Source organism: Rhynchophorus ferrugineus, unplaced genomic scaffold (assembly GCF_030347505.1).
Source record: "Rhynchophorus ferrugineus isolate W39M unplaced genomic scaffold, kcgeb_rfMv2 rfM1, whole genome shotgun sequence".
Lineage (NCBI taxonomy): Eukaryota > Metazoa > Arthropoda > Insecta > Coleoptera > Curculionidae > Rhynchophorus > Rhynchophorus ferrugineus.
In genome coordinates, this window is record NW_027472580.1 from 46459104 (window position 1) to 46477959 (window position 18856).

General features: G+C 30.1%; 1 protein-coding gene and 1 non-coding gene across 2 annotated transcripts in view; both read right to left on the reverse strand.

Annotated features, from left to right (window-relative positions):
• Positions 1–18856, reverse strand: part of LOC143206873 (uncharacterized) — a 330748-nt gene that overhangs the window by 203894 nt on the left and 107998 nt on the right. The window lies entirely within an intron of this gene.
• On the reverse strand, positions 9318–9390 carry TRNAK-CUU (transfer RNA lysine (anticodon CUU)). Its single transcript has one exon. It is a non-coding gene; the product is annotated as a tRNA-Lys (tRNA).

The following is an 18856-nucleotide window of genomic DNA, read 5'->3' on the forward strand; positions in this document are numbered from 1 at the left end:
CGTGTCTAGTTGTTTTTCCGCATTGTTGTATTCAGGCAAGTGATCGATTGCGGAACAATCCGGGGGTATGAGATTCATTAACAAATCTAGAAATAAAAAACAAATATTTTAGTAAACGAAATATTTAAAATTATCGAAAATAACTTACCTAGAGAAGATTCTCTGAAAGTTGAGTTAGCAAACTCCATTTCTGTATTTAATTTTCTAGGTTAAGCTTAACACTTCTGCACACTACGATGCTGTCTGGTAGACTGATATTTGAAACTTAAAACTTTACGGCTGTAAATAGTACCTGGGCTGTACTTTAAAAATTAGGGGCAATAAAGTTTTTTAAAAGGCAATAAAGCACTTACAGGTATTAAAAGTATATTAAATGTTATAGAAAAGCATTTATGATAGAGGTCTAATCGGCAGAGGATAATTTGTAAATAATGGTTGTTCTTGTTAACGACTTTCCAGGCTATATTTGTCAGTATTTCTTATCGATTTCAATATTTCGGTACTGGTTTCCGTGATTTAAATTGCTGGTTTTGACGACGAAGACAAAAAACATTTTCGATAGCCAAATATAGTTGAAGGCATTAATTGACGAAACCATCTACGGGGATCGCTATTGAATACATTAAATGTATTTGCTTTAAAATATTGGTTACTACTTGTTTGGGCGTAGGAGCTGTTACCTGTACTCCTTATGCAAATAGTAAAAAAGGAATAAAAGTTAGGAAATGTAGCGGAATTATTCTAATCACTATTCATTATTTTAATAATCATAGTGTGATTATAAAAGAATAAAGTTACATTATATTATATAGTATAAAAAGTATTAAATATGTTTATTTAACGTTACTTCTACTTTATACCAATATTAATTATTGATTTAAAAATAAATATTATTATATTGTATTGTATATTGTATTGCTTTGTGTATTACAGTTCTCAACATACAATATATTTGTAATTGTTATATTATTATACCTTATCGTATTCGCATTTTATTATATCTCAATATTTTCGTACGTGATAAGTTCATGTTTGTTTTTGTTTCTTATTTAACAATGGTTTACCTGGAATGTGCCTACTGTTTATATTAATGTAGGTAGCCGGCATCCGGCGGTATCGATAAAAGAAGAAAAAAGATCACCGACTTTGACTAGAAATTAGCGGATTTGCAAATATTGCACCGTATTGGTTCGCCCTTTATTGACAGTAATTACACTTATAAATAGTTATTTACTCTTTCACAATTTAGAACATATAATTTCATTTTAATCGAACGTTTTTGGGGTTTCCCCTTTTTATTAATGGTACTTTTTATTGTACTTAGTAATACATGGTACTGGTTTCGTCACTTTTTATTGGTGACGCTTGTAATACTATTTTATTTGACATCTGAAAGTAAGGTAGATTATACAATAACAATTAAAATAAACGACATCAGATATAACTACAAGATTATAAAGATTGTACCGCTCTGGTAGACGTAGGTTCGAATCTTAGATACGATAGCCACAAATACCTGTCTAATGTATCAATTTACAATAACACATTTAGTAACAAAAACTACAGTAATACTAGTTGTGATATAAAAATAAAAAGTGTTGTATGTATTTGTTGATGACATCACGTGGAAAATAATTAGTAATTAATTTATGATACTCATAATATACTATTATACAATTCTCACCAATAGGTTCTGTAATGTTATATGTTAAATAATTTACATATTATAGTTTAATATTTTATAGATCTTATTCGTTTATATTTCAATAATTAATTTTACTAATTACCAAATTAATAATTTGCTCCGATAGAGTAGTGCCACTTTGTGAATTTGCAGTAAGGTATACGTTTGGAACCCGTTTACATTTTAAGATCAAACATTTTTCGTTGAATAAATAGTCCTTATTTCCACATATTCTAGAAAATCTGTTTTGCGATATATGATATAAACTGAAATCTGCGATATATTTAATGTGCAGAATCTTATTATTTATCGGCTTTATTTTGCCTAGTAAGTAATAATTTTCGAGCTCATAATTTTTGAGAAAATATTGATAATTTTGTCAGGAATATTAATTTTTAATAATAGTAAGTTTTAATTTTCCTTCATCAAATATCAAATTGGGATCATCACTTCAATATTGATCACAATAGTTTCCTGAGACCATTCTTGGTGCATTGTTCCAATAATACTGCATTCTGCAGAAACATCTTTTTTTTGGTGTAGTTGAATGAAAAAAAAAACATAGTTTTGGTTTAAAGTTATTCTGAAATGGCCTTCTTAAAAATTTAATCTTGAATTTAGATCTGTTGAATTTTTCTTCTTTTATAAATCTCCTTTGATAAAAACTATAAATACAGGACAAGAAAGTTATTATTTGCTTATAAGGCGCGTCTAGACTTGGTTTTACATCAAAAGATCTTCAATTTACCTTAATGTTATCGTTTTATAGTTTTATTGCTAAAGACTTTTAATGGATTGTTTATATAATTTTATTCAAATAAATAAATAATATTCATGGATCATAAGGGTTAGACTCATGACGGTGCCAAATGTCTGGTTTACTAAACTAAATTAAATTTCAAAGAATTAAGAATGAAAGGAACATAGTAAACGTAACAAAAACTATAGTAATATAAGCCATGAATTGTAAATGAAATGTATAATCTATTTGTTCATCATTTTTACAATATGATTAGAGCAATATATTTAAATCCAAAATATGAATATTTTTCTAGTATTTAAATATGTTTTATTTACTGATTATCTTGTTATGACCACGTTAGTTAACAATTTGTTAACAATTAAAACTGTGTTTTATATAAACTATGTGTGATTTTAAAACTTTAACTATATGTTTAGTACTGAAGATGGGAAAGTATCTTTCGAAATATATATAAGAAGTTAGACACAGTTATTTCATTATATTTTATTCATAATATAGAGTTTATAAATAAGGAGGGTCTAGATAGAAGAAAACAGGAGATATTGTTTCACAATAAGAAAAATCATAAAGAATCCTCGATCTATTTCACTCCATTTTATTTTAGTTTCTTTGAGGTTTTTTACTTTTAAGTGTATATATTAATATATCAAAATGTGAATACACTTATTGAAGCATATGCTAAAAAAAGACTAAGAGAACATTTTGGTGGCGGAAATTGAAACACATACAGATCTGCAATTACTTTAAATTCTTGCATTGCATTTTTGTAAACAACTAACCTCAGTAGCATAAACGTTTTCATAATGACTTAACAAGAGTACATATTAATTAGGATAGTTCCCTGACGTTCAATGATCAAATCTTTCAGTGTAGATGCAACACCTCAAGTTGGTAAGCATTACTTTTTCCGTAGGGCTTCCTCAAGTATTGATGATTTAAAAATATGAGATCTTCTTTATAATATTAAATGTGTTTGTGATTTGAAATAAATAAAATTGTGTTAGAAACTAATACATTTATAATTAATTATTAACAATTTACTGGTTGAAATAATAAGCCTTTAAGTTTCTAAATAAGTGGAACTAATAAAATGAGGTTGTTTTTATATTTTAGTAAATTCGAAAGTTGTTTCTCTGTAAGATCCTGCAAGTGACTTTGACTATATAATCATATTGAATCTTTGACACTATCGATCGTTGTTTGTCTTGTCAGCAACATTTGTAGGTTTGATTTGTCTTGTTGCAAAATACGCGATACATTTTTAGCGCACTGTTCTAATACTGTTGCATTCTTCAGAAATATTATTTTATGTAGTTTGTATGTGGCATTTAAATTCAGATCAGATATTTCATTCACATTTTATCACAGTTACAAAGAGATGGAGTACTGTCTAGTCTCTCAACATGTAATTGGTTTATATAATTATATTTCGGTTAGTGCTGGTGGATCATGTTGCCATATGTTCACAAAATTCTTCAAAAGGTTAATGGTAATGTTTTTTTTTAAACCCACACCGGAGTTGATATTTTATAGCGTTATTGTTTTATAACAATCATAATGATGTAAAGCGCCATACTGATAGTTAACGTAGTTAAAGTAGTCCTAAGAAAAGTTTGGTTCGAAAAAGAGGATATTTTTATCATTATATTAAATTGATAATTTAATATAATGTAATCCAATATGATATTTTAGGTTATTCAATTTGAATATAATTTTATTTTATATTTGCCTAAAATAGTGTTATTTTAGATAATTTACAATAATTTTTCCGCAAACGATTTTCATAAAATAAAATCAATGACCATATGGCAGAGTAGGGACTAATATGAGGTTAGGTTTCGAATTTTAATCCCACAGGGCTAGGATATATTTTATATTTATAAATATTATTGTAAATGTCTATAAATCAAGCTAATATCAAGAAAACAAGACTGGATGTACTGGCCATTCTGCATGCTTAAAGCAGAGGACCACAGTTTGGACGTCAATTTAAGCTGTAGCCTAGTTCAGTTAAACAGTATGTAAAAATGAGGTTTTAGTATAGGAAGTGGGAATAACAAGAACATAATAAAAAAAAGTAATTGCATTTTTTAAATATTTTATTATAATTACAATATACATTTAACATATTAATATAGTATAATACATTTAAATTAAAATATTTTTACATACGTATCTACTTTCGTAGGTCTTATTTATTTATATTCCAACAATTAATACTACTAATTATCAAATTTATTCTTTGTTTCCATATATCAATATCGTTTTGTGGATCTGGAGTAAGATATATGTTTGGAAGTCGTTTAAATTTTAATAATAACGACTTTTTCTTTGGATAAATATTTTTGACTTCCAGACATTCTACACAATTCGTTAATGATATAGTCCTTCCCAAGTTTTCGTAATTTTCTTCACATGGGTACATGTAATGGCATATATTACCATTATTTATAGTACACCATCTTTTGTTCCACAATAAGGGAAGACCAATCTTCTCAATACCAATTGTGAAGAATCCTCGATATATTTCTGGCCATTGTATTTTAGTCTCTATTGTAGCCTTTAACTTATCCGAATCGTAAGTGTATCCATTACTATGTCGAAATGTAAACACTCCCTTTGAAGCGTTTTTGATATCTATAGTGGTTTTGCCAATTAGCTCCAGTTGCGCCATTTTGTTATCTTTGCCGAATAAAGACTTCAAGCTTTTTGATGTCGTAAAGTGGAGGGCATACACTTCCGCAATTATTTTAAAATTTCGCATTGCATCTTTGTAAACAAATGATCCTTTGAAATCTATCCAACCGAACTCATTACGTTCGGTAATCTCAGTAGCGTAAACGGTTTCATGGTGATATAACAAGATGACGTAATTACTTGGATAGTTTTTTGAAGTACAATGTTCAAATTGTTCGCTGTGGATGCAGAATCTCAAGTTGGTAAGGGTGATTTGAGCAGGTAGACTGCTTGCTTCTGTAGGGCTTGGGAAATGTGTTGAAAATTTGAAAACCTGACTTCTTTTTCCTGTAATAAACAAAATTAGGTTAGAAACTAATAACTATTTTAGCTTTTTAATAATCAATTACTGGTTAAAAGAAGGAGCCTTTGAATTTCTAAATAAGCGGAACTTCCAATAAAATTTGGTTGGTTGCGTATACCATATTCCATTAAATTGGAAAGTTGTTTTCCCGTAATGTCCTGGAAGTAAGATTGGCTCAGTATCTGCGTTGAATCGTCGGCGGCATTGATTCTCGAAATAATGTTGTTATTCTTGTCAGAAATATTAGTAACTGTTGATGGTTCCTGTGGCAAATTGGAGGCATCCGTGCAATATTGATCACATTTGGGTACCGAGATACTTTCTTGGCGCATTGTTCCAATGTTACTGCATATTGTAGGCACATATTTTCTTATAATAAACAATATTAAATTGGAAATCATTGTTTCGGTCAGTTTTCGGAATAACCTTCTTCAATGTTTTTCTTGATTTCACTGGCTTTTTGGTATTCTGTAATGCTACTGCGAGAATAGTTTTAAGACTGAAGCTGATACGAATTATAGCGGATATAAATAACCATAGTAACGAGAACCATAAAGTAATAATAAAATAAAGGACAATAAACACTTTAATTTTGTTGGCATGTTTAGACGTGAATTAACTTTGTTCTTTTTTCCTTTTACCTAACTTTTTTTATGTTTTTAATATTAATTACCCAATAAACTAATTATCTAATCTCATTCAATTATTGATCAATAAATAAATAATTTAACTACTTGAAGGTAAAATTTACGGTGACGCTAAATATATGGTTATAATAGTACTTTCATTAACACTTACACATACACAGTACAGTAATATAGGCTCTGATATAGATATGAAATTGTAATTTATTTGCTTAGTATATTAATAATCGATGACGAATAACTAGAACTTAAAAATACGGGTTTTATACCACAAAATAAAAACACAATTCACCATTTTATAATTTTGGACACTGTATCTGTATTTATAATATGCAGTTACACGAGAATTGATTTATCCAACTTGGTTGTCCCAGTGATGAAGGCGACAAGATGGCCCCCTACTATTGCGATAGCTACGGTTTCACATCGTGCTGGGGCATGTTATTACATTTATAATTGTGTTTGATTATAAATGTGATTATCCTTAAGGCATGCGTATAAAATCCGACAAGGAGAATGGTCTCAGTTATGGCAGTAAACGAGTAGGATAAGACCGAACGTCTCCAAGTTGGTCACTGGTTTGTTAGTAGGCTTAATGCTATGGACCATGGTTTGGAGACTCTAAAATATAACAAAGAGAATTATTTAAATCTTATATATTTGTAATTACTTAATATAATCGTATAAATACAATTTTGTAATTCAGATAAGTAACAAGGATAATAAGGATAATAAAATCAGTAACATAGCTTTTCCTCTTGTTTTGTTGAATATAAATAACTATTTACAAATTAAATACAATATTTTTCTACATTGGAAATAAAACCAATTCAATCTGTAGAAATATCTATATATGTATAAATATTTGTTGGAAAATTGCTGAGTGTTTAAGAAAATTAACATTTTAAGCAAATGTTTACGTATAAATAAAAAAATATTCCACGAATCTAGAGAGTTTATATAGATATCTCATATTGGTGAATATAAACATAGAATCAATAAGTTTAAAAACACGCGTAATTATTATCTACCATTTGTTTTCTTGTGCATTTATACCATTTCTTTTAAAACTTGTTTTTGTAAAATAGATAAATCTAAAGTTATTAACGGTTTAATATAATATTAAGGTTTAATAAAGTTATGTATTGTAATAACTACCTTATTCTCAAAAGTAGATATTACGAAAAAAGAATCATTCTTTTAGAGATAATCTTTTGGTGATTATATATTATTATAATTAAAATAATTAAAATACTAACGAAATAGTTTACTTGGATTTTAAAGGTTAGACCTAAAAGGGTGCCAAATTCTATTGAATTATTTTGAATGAAATGAAACGTAAAAGTATGAAAACCGAAACAAAACAAGTTAATTTACATTAATTGATTTAGTAAAAAAGTATATGACTAAGTTTTATAATCAAATCATATAATTTAAAACTTAAAACATAGATAAAGATATGATGCTGTACGGCAGAGCCATCCAAACCATAGCTCGCGGTCCATATGCTTGAATTAATGTGGCCCGCCAAATCTTTTTTTATTTAAGTAACAACATTTTTGTAGAGAGAATATTACAGTTTGATTTTTTCGTAATCCCAAAAGATTTGATGAGCAAATTATTTTCTCTTGTGTCAACAAGTTTTTTTTATCCCTATTTGATGCTCGCCACGAAATTCAAATGTTTTAGGCGAGTATCTGATACGTGTTACCGCGCACGTCACCATTCGCTTAAGAACTAGGGGAATTCCCCAAACGAAAAATAGGAATCCTCGAAGGTTTTCTGCTAATATTCGGGGTATATTGGGTATTGTTAGTTATTAATTGTCATACAACGCGACGAGTTTCCGTTTTCATTACGCAAGGTACTGTCAAGTTATTGAAGATTTTTACATTATTTTCTCAAAAATCTCATCATGTCTGCAAAGAAGCGGAAGTTAAGCGAAAAAAACTATGCATTCAATAAGGAATGGGAATTAAACTATTTTATCTCCAAAAAATAAAAATAAAATTCAAATTTTTTAGTATGCAAGTGTTGTCTGTAAGTAAAGAATATAATATTAAATGACGTTATACTACTTTACACGAAGAAAATTATAAAAACATTTTGTTGGAGCAATGAAGTTATGGTAGTTGAGTACAAAAAAACTAATACAAAAAACAATGTTTATTATTAAACAATATGTTTTCTAAAGTAAGTAAAGAGATTTAAGAATGTTTGGCTGTCTTTTATGAAGTCCTATTACAATTAGCCAGAGCTAAGAAACCGTTTAGTGAGGGAATTTTAATTAAAAATAGCGCAGTTCCAATAGCTAAACGCTTCATGCAGCCGAAATTGGCGGAAAAGTTTGAATCCGCAGTATTATTTCATCAAACGATGGTGCGAAGAATAGATGACATGTGTGATTATAATTCGAAAAGTATATGTGATCACTTTGTAGATTGCGAGTACTATACAATATGTTTGGATGAAAGTACCAAGCGGACCGATATTAGTCAATTTATCATATTTATACGTTGTATTTTGAAAGATTTTCAGAAGCAGTTAATAACAAAGATTTTGTAAATGTTTTTGTATTGTAATTGAAGGGACAAAAGCTATGACAGCGATAGTGACTAGCGGGATTTTTAAATCAAAATGACTTTGATTACCTGTTATTCCACTGCATCATTCACCAAGAAGACATAATTCATCGGAATGCTATGAAAGTTGTTGTTAGGTAAACCAGTTTGATTAGTGGTGGAAACATGGCATCACCACATAAAAAATTTAGAGACTTTTAAAATTAAATTGATGCAACTTATGGAGAATTATTATTACATTCAGAAATCAGATGACTAAGTGCTGGAGAGTACTTGCAGCGCTTTTTTGCTTTAAGAATAAAATACCTTTATTTTTAAAATATGAAATAGCATATGATGCCTTGGAACTACAAAATAAAATAAAAGATCCTCAGTTCCAGGATGTTCTTGCATTCTTACCTGAATTTAAAGTAGCAAAACAAGCAAAGCGTAATATAGCCAACATGTACAACTTGAATATTTGCCTAAAAATAGGTTCAATGATGGGCAGTAACTTTGTGAAAGTGTATATTCGAAAACTTTTTTGTTAATTACATCTTATATTAGATAAGCCTAGTACAATCTTAATTTACAAATTAATTTATTACTACTGTTCTATTTTATTCGCCCAACGTGGGGCTCGAATCCACGACCCTGAGATTAAGAGTCTCATGCTCTACCGACTGAGATAGTCAGGCTAATCTTCAGCAATGACGTTGGTAAAATTGAAATAGAGTCTGCATTGGCAGATACATTACTTAATGATGCACTGCGTCTAGCTACTACCAATATTGACGTTGATGTTGACAAAATTGTAAAAGATAAATAAATGAAAATGTAATACAATAACAAAATAATGATCTGGCTTGGCTGACGCAGCGGTAAAGGCGACAGGACGGTCCTCATGCTGTTGCAGTAGTCGATAATTCTAAACCTGTTGGGACATGGTCGTAGATTTATGTTTGTGATTGTTCTATATTTGTAATTGTCCTTAGACAAGAGTGCAAAATCCAAAAAGAAGAATGATCCCAGTCACGCCAGTAACCAGGCTTGGTAAGACCGGAATTTTGAATTTTGAATGGATTTTGCTGGGATGATTTCGCCAGTCGGTAAGCATAGTGCTGAGGAGCATGGTTTGGAGCCCACGTTAAACAGTATATATATATATATATATATATATATATATATATATATATATATATATATATATATATATATATACATACACATACACGCAATAGTCCATTTAAACCCTAATTGGTAAAAAGCAGAAAAGGGGAAATTATGAAAATTTTGGGACAACTTTATAGTTGATACATTTTACGCTATGCCATGCAGTATTTATTAATGAAATATTTAAATATTCACAAAATTCTAAGAACTATTTCCACATTTAGTATGTCAGAAAAATATTGTCTATGGTATATCAAATATTCGAATTAATAATAAAAATTATAGAAAACAGCAACAATTATATAATATTTATTGATATTGTGGAATAATTTTAATAAATGTGGGTATAGAAATTGTAGAGAAGTAAAGACAAAAGTACTCTGACTTTACTTTTATCAAATTATTAGTGTCATATTTCTAAATGGAATAAGTACAGTAGTATTTTATCTAGTTAAAAAATTTCTGTTACAACCCTTTCCAGTTTTCAGCAATATAAGTATTATTGGTAATACAATAGCTTAATATAAGTTATTAATATCTTAAAAATTGTTACAAAATATCTCCCATTTTTTACTTAAATGTTTACCGTCTGTCTGGTAATATACTGTCCAGCAAAGCCATGATGCATCAAACAAGTGGTTGTTCGCCATATATTATTGCTATTAGTGCTATTAGTTCCCCTTGAGCTTCAATAGTTTTTTCACAACTTATGGCCTAGATTTTTTATACAAGCCAACAATCTTGAGTCTGTTACCCAATATCACTGCCAATTTTTTGTAACTATGCTATATGCTAGTAGTTCAGTTAATATCGGTGGACTGCAATAACAATTTCATTCAGTTTTGGCAGATTCTAATACATTGTAACTTGCTGATCCCACCAGATTCACAGCAACTTTAATAACTTTTTTGGTTGTATCTCTTGGTCTAACCTATGCTTTTTGCCTTTGCGAATATTGTAGTATATTTAGTTTTTATTCGGACATAATAAGCTACAAAATCTTATATTTTTTATTTGGCAAGCAATGAAACCACGACATAACAATTTCTAAAAGTTTTCGTGGGTATTAAGTATGATTATATGATTTCCGTTATATAATATAACTATTCTTATGTTTTAACTTATTTTAAAGTCTATAATAACTTATTCTAGAGACTATTAAATCTAACTCTACGGGTCTATTAATCAGTTCGTATGGTGGTTACGTTACGTTTGAGCCTATGCACTACATTGTCATCGCGCACATTTAACTGTTTAGCGGGTGCATTGGGATGCACTAATAGTCTTTTAGAATACTTCACACTAACACTTCAAATCATACTCGTTATGGGTTCTAAGGGGATATCCTGCTGAATCAGTTTGTTGGAGATGTAATATGGGGATTTGTTAAAACTAAGCAACAAAATTAATTGTGAGATAACTGAAATTTTTAGCTTTCACATCTTTATACACTGAATAACTCAATAATACTAAACGAAAAACAGTTATATCGCATAGACAAATGAGAAGCTATTGAATACTAACTGTTGTTTATAATAATCAAATTATATGCTTGTACCTAATCATTTTAAATTTTGCCTAGAAAAAGGTTATTTATGGGTTACATAATTCAATGAAAATTTAACAATCTAATATAAACCCTAATATGATTTAATTTTAAATTTTATGTCATATTAGTATATATAGTTCCAGCAATAGAACAACAATGAGGGTATCGCATTTAAATCGCACATAAATTTCGAAATAGGAGAATTGGAGCAAAACTTACAAGATTCACTACGGATAAATTATGGAGCGTTCCGTCAGGATATCAAGTGTGCCATGCCACCGTTTAATATCGTATTATCGTAAATTTCTAACGTCGAAACTATAGCCTTATTGCAGACTATATTTTGACGACCTCCAAAACAAGCAAAGCACATCGCCTAATTCCCCATAGATATACACCTTGGCGGATAGAATGCACCTGCTGCTCGCATGCCAGGAAGTAAAATCTAATTTAGCCTAAGTCTGATTTAAGTGCTGTTCGGCACGCATCTTGACCGTTGGCTTTACGTTCCCTCGGGACCTGTGCGATGGGTTTCGGCCAATCTCCCGCAAAACTGGCGGAAACACGGACGTCGGACAAAATTTCAGTATTATTGCAGATGTTCTAAACCATTTTTAGATTTAGTTTGTTAAATAAATGGACACTTTAAGTATTAGCATTGTTATTAACATAAATATATTTAAGTCATTTAGATTAACATTATTGTTTCAAAGCATGTGTAATTTAGTTTTATTTTAAAATGTCCTTCCATTTTGTATTTATATTACAATAATATTTTACATTATATCAACTGTTCAACATTAGGTTTTTATGTAATTTAATTAAGTAATAGTTTAGTTTAGTAAAGAAATTAGAAACATAAATAGTAAAAATATTTTTAATAAAAAAATTGAATCGACATCAAAAAATAGATAAGAGACTAGAACATTAAAATAACACTGAAAAGTAAATAATAATCAAACTTAGATTTTTAAGACAAAAAATTTTTTTAAATAAAATATATACGGATGAACAAAAACCTTATTTAAGCTATCAATTATACGTATTTTATATCCTAATATATACACACAATTTAGTTGTGATAACAGCAATTACGCGTGTAAAGCTTAACGTTATAAGCGTTACACCATAGGAAAAGTTCCCTGCAATATTTCTACTTAAGCTATATTATAATATGACTTGTCACATGATATGGTTAGAGCTTAAAAAGCAAACTGAATAGCGTTTATACTGAACTACTTCCGATTTTTCGTCACATTAGTTCAGAAATAACATTATACACCAATATCGGATTATTTTAGATGAAAAAACATGTAATGAAATTTAACGATTTCTCTCGATTTCATCTTCTCCTTCCCCCAACAGATCCTGATTTTGGTTCCAGTGGGACTACCTTGGAAGTGCATATTTTCGAAAAACAAAATAATTTGGAAAATCGACGAATATACATTAAAAAAATATGCAGCTGAACATAGAACCTCCTCCTTTTTTGAAATCGGTTAAAAATAGAAGTTATGAAATGGAAAAAGGTTTTTAAACACAAAAACTAACTATTGAAGCAGTCTAAAAACAAAGGGCACTTGCACATGGTCGTGATAGCTAGTGCCGTCATGGTTACATGATATAAGGCCTCCGCCTTAAGAAACGACGAGAGGGATGTACGTGGATGTACGTGATCCCGCCTGGAAAGCTTATAATTGCTGCAAAATTGTTTTTGAATATTGCCTGTGCCTTCATCCGCCAGTTTGATTTTTAGGATCTTTGAAATAGCACTGTTTCTACTCAAATTTGCATGGTATATGGAATGGCCCTTCAAGTTTTGGTGACTTCAATAGTCTGAGAAACTGAGCTACTATAATCTTCCTTTGATACAAATCTGTAAATTCTAGTAGGCTTACTTCACAGCAATTTCAGTCCGCCTTTGATGGTAATACAGCTTTTACTGTGATGCATGTGCCGGGAATATACGGACTAGGGGTGTTTTTCAAAACTTGTATATTTATTATATGTAATAGATTATAGCTAGGGTTCTTTGATAATCTGCAATCCACCATCTACAATATTTTTGCTCGAACTTCAGTTAACTACACTAGGGAATGGTTTCAGTAGTTGCAGAACAATTACAAAAATCAACATCAACCTATTTTCTTTTCTTGATAATTAATTTGATTCCGGTTAAGATATTTGGACTTTATGATATTTTCGAAATTCTATCGACTGCGCCAGTTATAAAATGGAAGACTGTTTTAAGCAGAAATATTATTTTATTTAAGATAATAGCGGATCTTGCACATGGTCGCGAGAACCAGGGCCGTAACGATTGTAAGATATGCAGAAACAATGCCTGCTTTATCACATTTAACTGGAATAAACTAGAGTTGTTCAGTCGGAGAGTGGAGTTAAAAATAATTGGCCACAAATCGCTATAAAATAGGACTATCTGCAAAATTATTTGTTGAGAAACTAACTACAGTGAACAAATTATTCAACGCCGCTATTTGAACATTGATTTAGTATTTAGACTATGTACATAATAATTCATTAGAATGTTTCAGGAAAGATAAATGAATAAAATGAATAAAATCTGAATCATCAGCGAGCATCAAATCAGTCAAGAAGTTAGCAGTACCATATTGGATGCAGTCTCTTAAATATTCTTCGCATTGTTGCTACCACTACTATGTCGACATCTTGGCCGACGTTCTGATCTGAAATTAATTCGACAAAAGATTTTATATTTGCATACAGTTAATAGAACTACTGTAAGACGTCTGATGATTTAATAACATTTAGGTGTAGAAGTCATAATAACAGGTTAATTGAAAAGTACGCAGTCTGACACATGGATAGCAGTACTACAATTAACTACATATGTTTTTTAGTTAGCCCTAACCCTCAAAAGATGCGTGTATAAATTTGACAGCTGTCGGATAATTAGTTTGTGAATTATAGCATTTTAAGTGAAATTTTTTTATTGTGAAAAAAATTGATATAAAGGAATTTCGTGTGTTGTTAAAATATTGTTTTTTGAAGGGAAAAAATACAGTTGAATCAAGAGCTTGGCTTGATGGTAGTTTCCGAACACTGCCCCAGGAAAGTCAATCATCAAGGATTGGTATACTAAGTTTAGACTTGATGAAATAAGCATCGAAGACGGTGAACGCATTGGACTCCCAAAAGAAGTTGTTACCGATGAAAACATTAAAAAAATCCACAAAATGATTTTGAATGACCGTAAGTTGAAATTGTATGAAATAGCAGACTCACTAAAGATATCAACTGAACGTGTACATTATATCATTTACGAATATTTGGGTATGGGAAAGCTCTGTGTAAAGAGGGTGCCGCGCGAGGTCACTTTTGACCAAAATCAATGACGAGTTGATGATTCAGAGCAGTGTTTGAAGATGATCGAGCGTAATAAACCCGAGTTTTTGCATCGATATGTGACTATGGATGAAACATGGCTCCATCCTTTCACTCCGAACTACAATCGACATTTATCCGAGTGGAGTGCAAACGATGAACCTGCTTCAAAGGGGATGGAAAAACGCAACTGGCAAGGTTATGCTGTCTGTATTTTGGCATGCGCATTGAATAGAATTCATTGAACACCTTGAAAAAGGAAGGACCATCAACAGCGTCTATTACATAGCATTATTGGACCGTTTGAAGGACGAAATTGCCGAAAATTAGCCGCATTTGAAGAAAAAGAAAGTGCTGCTTCAGCAAGACAATGCACCGTGTCACAAGTCAGTGAAAACGGTTGCAAAAATCCATGAATTGGGCTTCGAATTTCTTCCTCATTGACCGTATTTTCCAGATCTGGCCCCCAGTGACTATTTGCTGTTATCAGATGTCAAAAGAATGCTTGCTGGAAGGAAATGTTCGTTAAATGAAAAGGCGATCGCTGAAACTGAAGCGAATTTTGAAATAAAGGACTAATCGTACTACAAAAATGGTATCGAGAAGTTGGAGGGTCGCTATAATCAGTTTATCACCCTTGAAGGGAATTATGTCGAATAAAAAAACTAATTTTGACAAAACATCTCAGAGATCAGTGTGTCGGTAATCAATATCAATATTGTTTATTAATATATTCTTTGTTTTAATGTAGAAATATGTATTACTTCATTTATTATTCCATACTTATGTGTCGACACAACACAAACGTAAAGAAAGAAAGATCATATACACTTATATTTGATGCTCTGAAGTTATAGTTCTGAAACTAATCTTTTTTAATGATACTTTATTATATTATTCATTGGTATGGTAATTTCAACTTATTAATACTTTATTGACCATTTAAACTTATTTATTTCTGGTAAGCCAATCTTGACATTTGATCACCTTCACTCTCTCGGTCAGCATTTGCATATCGCATCTGTACAGGTAATAATTACAGGATAACTTTAAAATGAATTAAGAATGTATAATTTTATTTTAATGACTTTTGATAGGCTTAACAAAAATATTTAATTCATTGCCATATAATTTTATGATTGTTTATGCCAGACGCTACTTTTTATTTATAAAGTTAAATTTCAAATTATTTCAGTGTGGTTGTAATTTAAGTATGAAAATACGTAAATTTAATTTGCCAGACAATAATTTTATAGTTAAATAATAAGGAATACTGATTAAGTACCGAAAATATAATAGGTATGAAATAGTGCTCTCAGAAGTAAAAATGGATGGATATTTTTAATAAACCCTTACAATAAATTACACCAAACTTTTAAAATCAATTACCAAAATACACTAAACCTTTAAAATTAAGTATATATTGAAAAATGTTAAAGTATATTTAATTAAAAAAAAATATGGATATGTCGAAATATCGGACAAATTATATTGTCTAACAATACTGATTATATCGAGGTTAAGCCTATTGAAAGTCATTTTAAAAAATTATTCATTCTCAATTAATTTAAAAGTTGAGTATTTTACCTGTACAGGTACAATGCGGTGCACTGGTAAACGTAACCCCTGCCGCCAGTCACATAGGCCGAATTGATCACGATTGACCGAACGAGTGAAATAGAAGATATGTCAAAAGATCAGCTTACCTGAGATTCTCTGTCAAAAACGTTGCTAATCCTTAGACTATTATATTGAAAATATTGCGAAAAAAAGTTTTACTAACATATGAGAGAAACATCATTAATTTACTATGTTAAATTGTGGTGGAATTTCGATTCAGGGCGATCACTAGTATGAATAAATTTTGAGAAACATGAAAAATTAAAAGAAATTTCTTTGACACAAGCAGAATTACCATATATATGTAATAAAAATTGGCACAACTTCGAATTATGATAGAAAACGAATCAATTTACCATCTGAAATTTTTTTGATTAGTTTTTTGGTGTGTGTTAAATGATATTCTTAAATATTTCCACATTATACATTATAAATGTCAGCATTTTAGTATTTGATCGTTTCAGCGAGCCGTACGTACGTATTCAAATCGTACCGGCCGACTCGAAATCGAAATTCATTAATACCCGAAGGTGGAATATTGTAAGACTGATCTCTGTTGCAGACGTTCATATCGATTTTTTGTACCTTTTTCGATCGAAACCGAAGCTATAAACAACAAAGTTTACGTGTTATTCGTTAGGGCTATCCGTGGATCGACGCCGAAGTTATCTCGTTATACATTATTCATAAGAAAATTCAAATAATTGCGCGATTTTATGGAATGCCGACTTCGCCCGAATACATTTAGTCAAAAGGCGGACCGAAAATATTGTTTACGGTAACACCTAGATCGGATGTTTTCTGTTTGTGATGGTGTTTCGCCTTTTTATTTGTTCGCGTTTTATGGTAATGGTACCGGTTAGTCGAAATGAAAACCGACGGATCGCCAGAGTTATCGGTATATTTCGGTTTAATCTATTCCAATTGGTTACAATTAGAATAAATATTGTTACCACGCTGGTAAATGTTCAATTAGAAAAAAGAATGCCAAAAATAACAACTAGTGATTGCCTAGTCGAAATTCGACCACACTCTATAAAGTTAGTTATGTTATTATTATCGATAATTACATTAAATACTGTTACAATAGAACCGTGTAAAATAATAATAAGAATTTGACTCGAGTATTGATTTCGAGTATACAATCTATGTAGATATTACTACATGAAAAATGTAAAGTTATTAGAGAAGAATCCAAACAAATCATATTTAGAGCACTTACGAGGTGAACTGACATCGATGCTGTTCGATATTGAAACATCATATTTGACATTAAAAGTTGGAAAAGTTGGAGGGTCGCTATAATTAGTGTATCACCCTTGAAGGGAATTATGTTGAATAAAAAAAACTAATTTTGGCAAAAAAATGTGTTTTACTATGGTAGGTCGGGAACTTTCCAATTGACCTATTACGTTGAAGATTAAGTGTATTAAATATTTTTATAAAATATCTTCTATTAATGAAAATGTAAGGTTACTTTTATATAATTAATAATTAATAAAATATTAATAAGTTAATAATACTATAGATAAATATGCCAAAAGTACTATAATATAATTAAGATTATTTTTAAAATAGTAATGCCTTTTACGAGCACCAAATTTAATAAGGTAAGTATTATGGTAAATAATTACTTCTTTTAATTATTTATATTGAATAGTAATTAAAAAATCGTTTTGCCATTCTTTGCAAAAATGTGTTTGGTTTGCAGATTAACATGACCGAGCAGTTCTTTGAAGAGGTCGTACGTATGCGTTTGTAGTCGAATGTGGCATATCACGGCAGCTATCCCAAGGGGAGTAGCTTTTTCATGATCAAATATTCATGTAAAATGTGATATGTCTATTTAATTGAGATGCCTAAAGCCTCAGCCACTTGCTATCATTCTCCGATCGTCCTATATTGTTCTATGGATCTTATTCTCGGTTTCTGCTGTAATGTCCTCTTTTGTGTGAACTGAAATGACTTGAGAGCACCACAGAATAATAATATATCTATATATCATAAATATGTACTTTTTTAAAATTAATTATATAGAATATTAATTGAAAAAATACTGAGGATAAAGAAAGGTATATTAAATGAAATTTATAGTAAACACTAAATAGCTATTAGCTTGTGAACAAATATGTTTAACAAACAAATAACTACAAAAGCAATAGATAAGAAAAATATTTTAATGTATAATCTGGAAATGCGTAAATATTTTATATTAGTTACTAAATTACTGTGAAAATGTATAATTGCTTGTAATTTCTACATCAATAATGAACCATTAATCTTAATTATGTAGTTACTTTCTTAATTTTTGTGCAAATTTTCAGCAACTTATTTGAGTAACCTGTTACAAGACTTGATATTTTACTCCATAATATTGTTTACATATGACGCATTACGTACAAAACAATTATACCATGGCTTATCTAATAAAAGAGCAATTTTCCTATAATTAAATA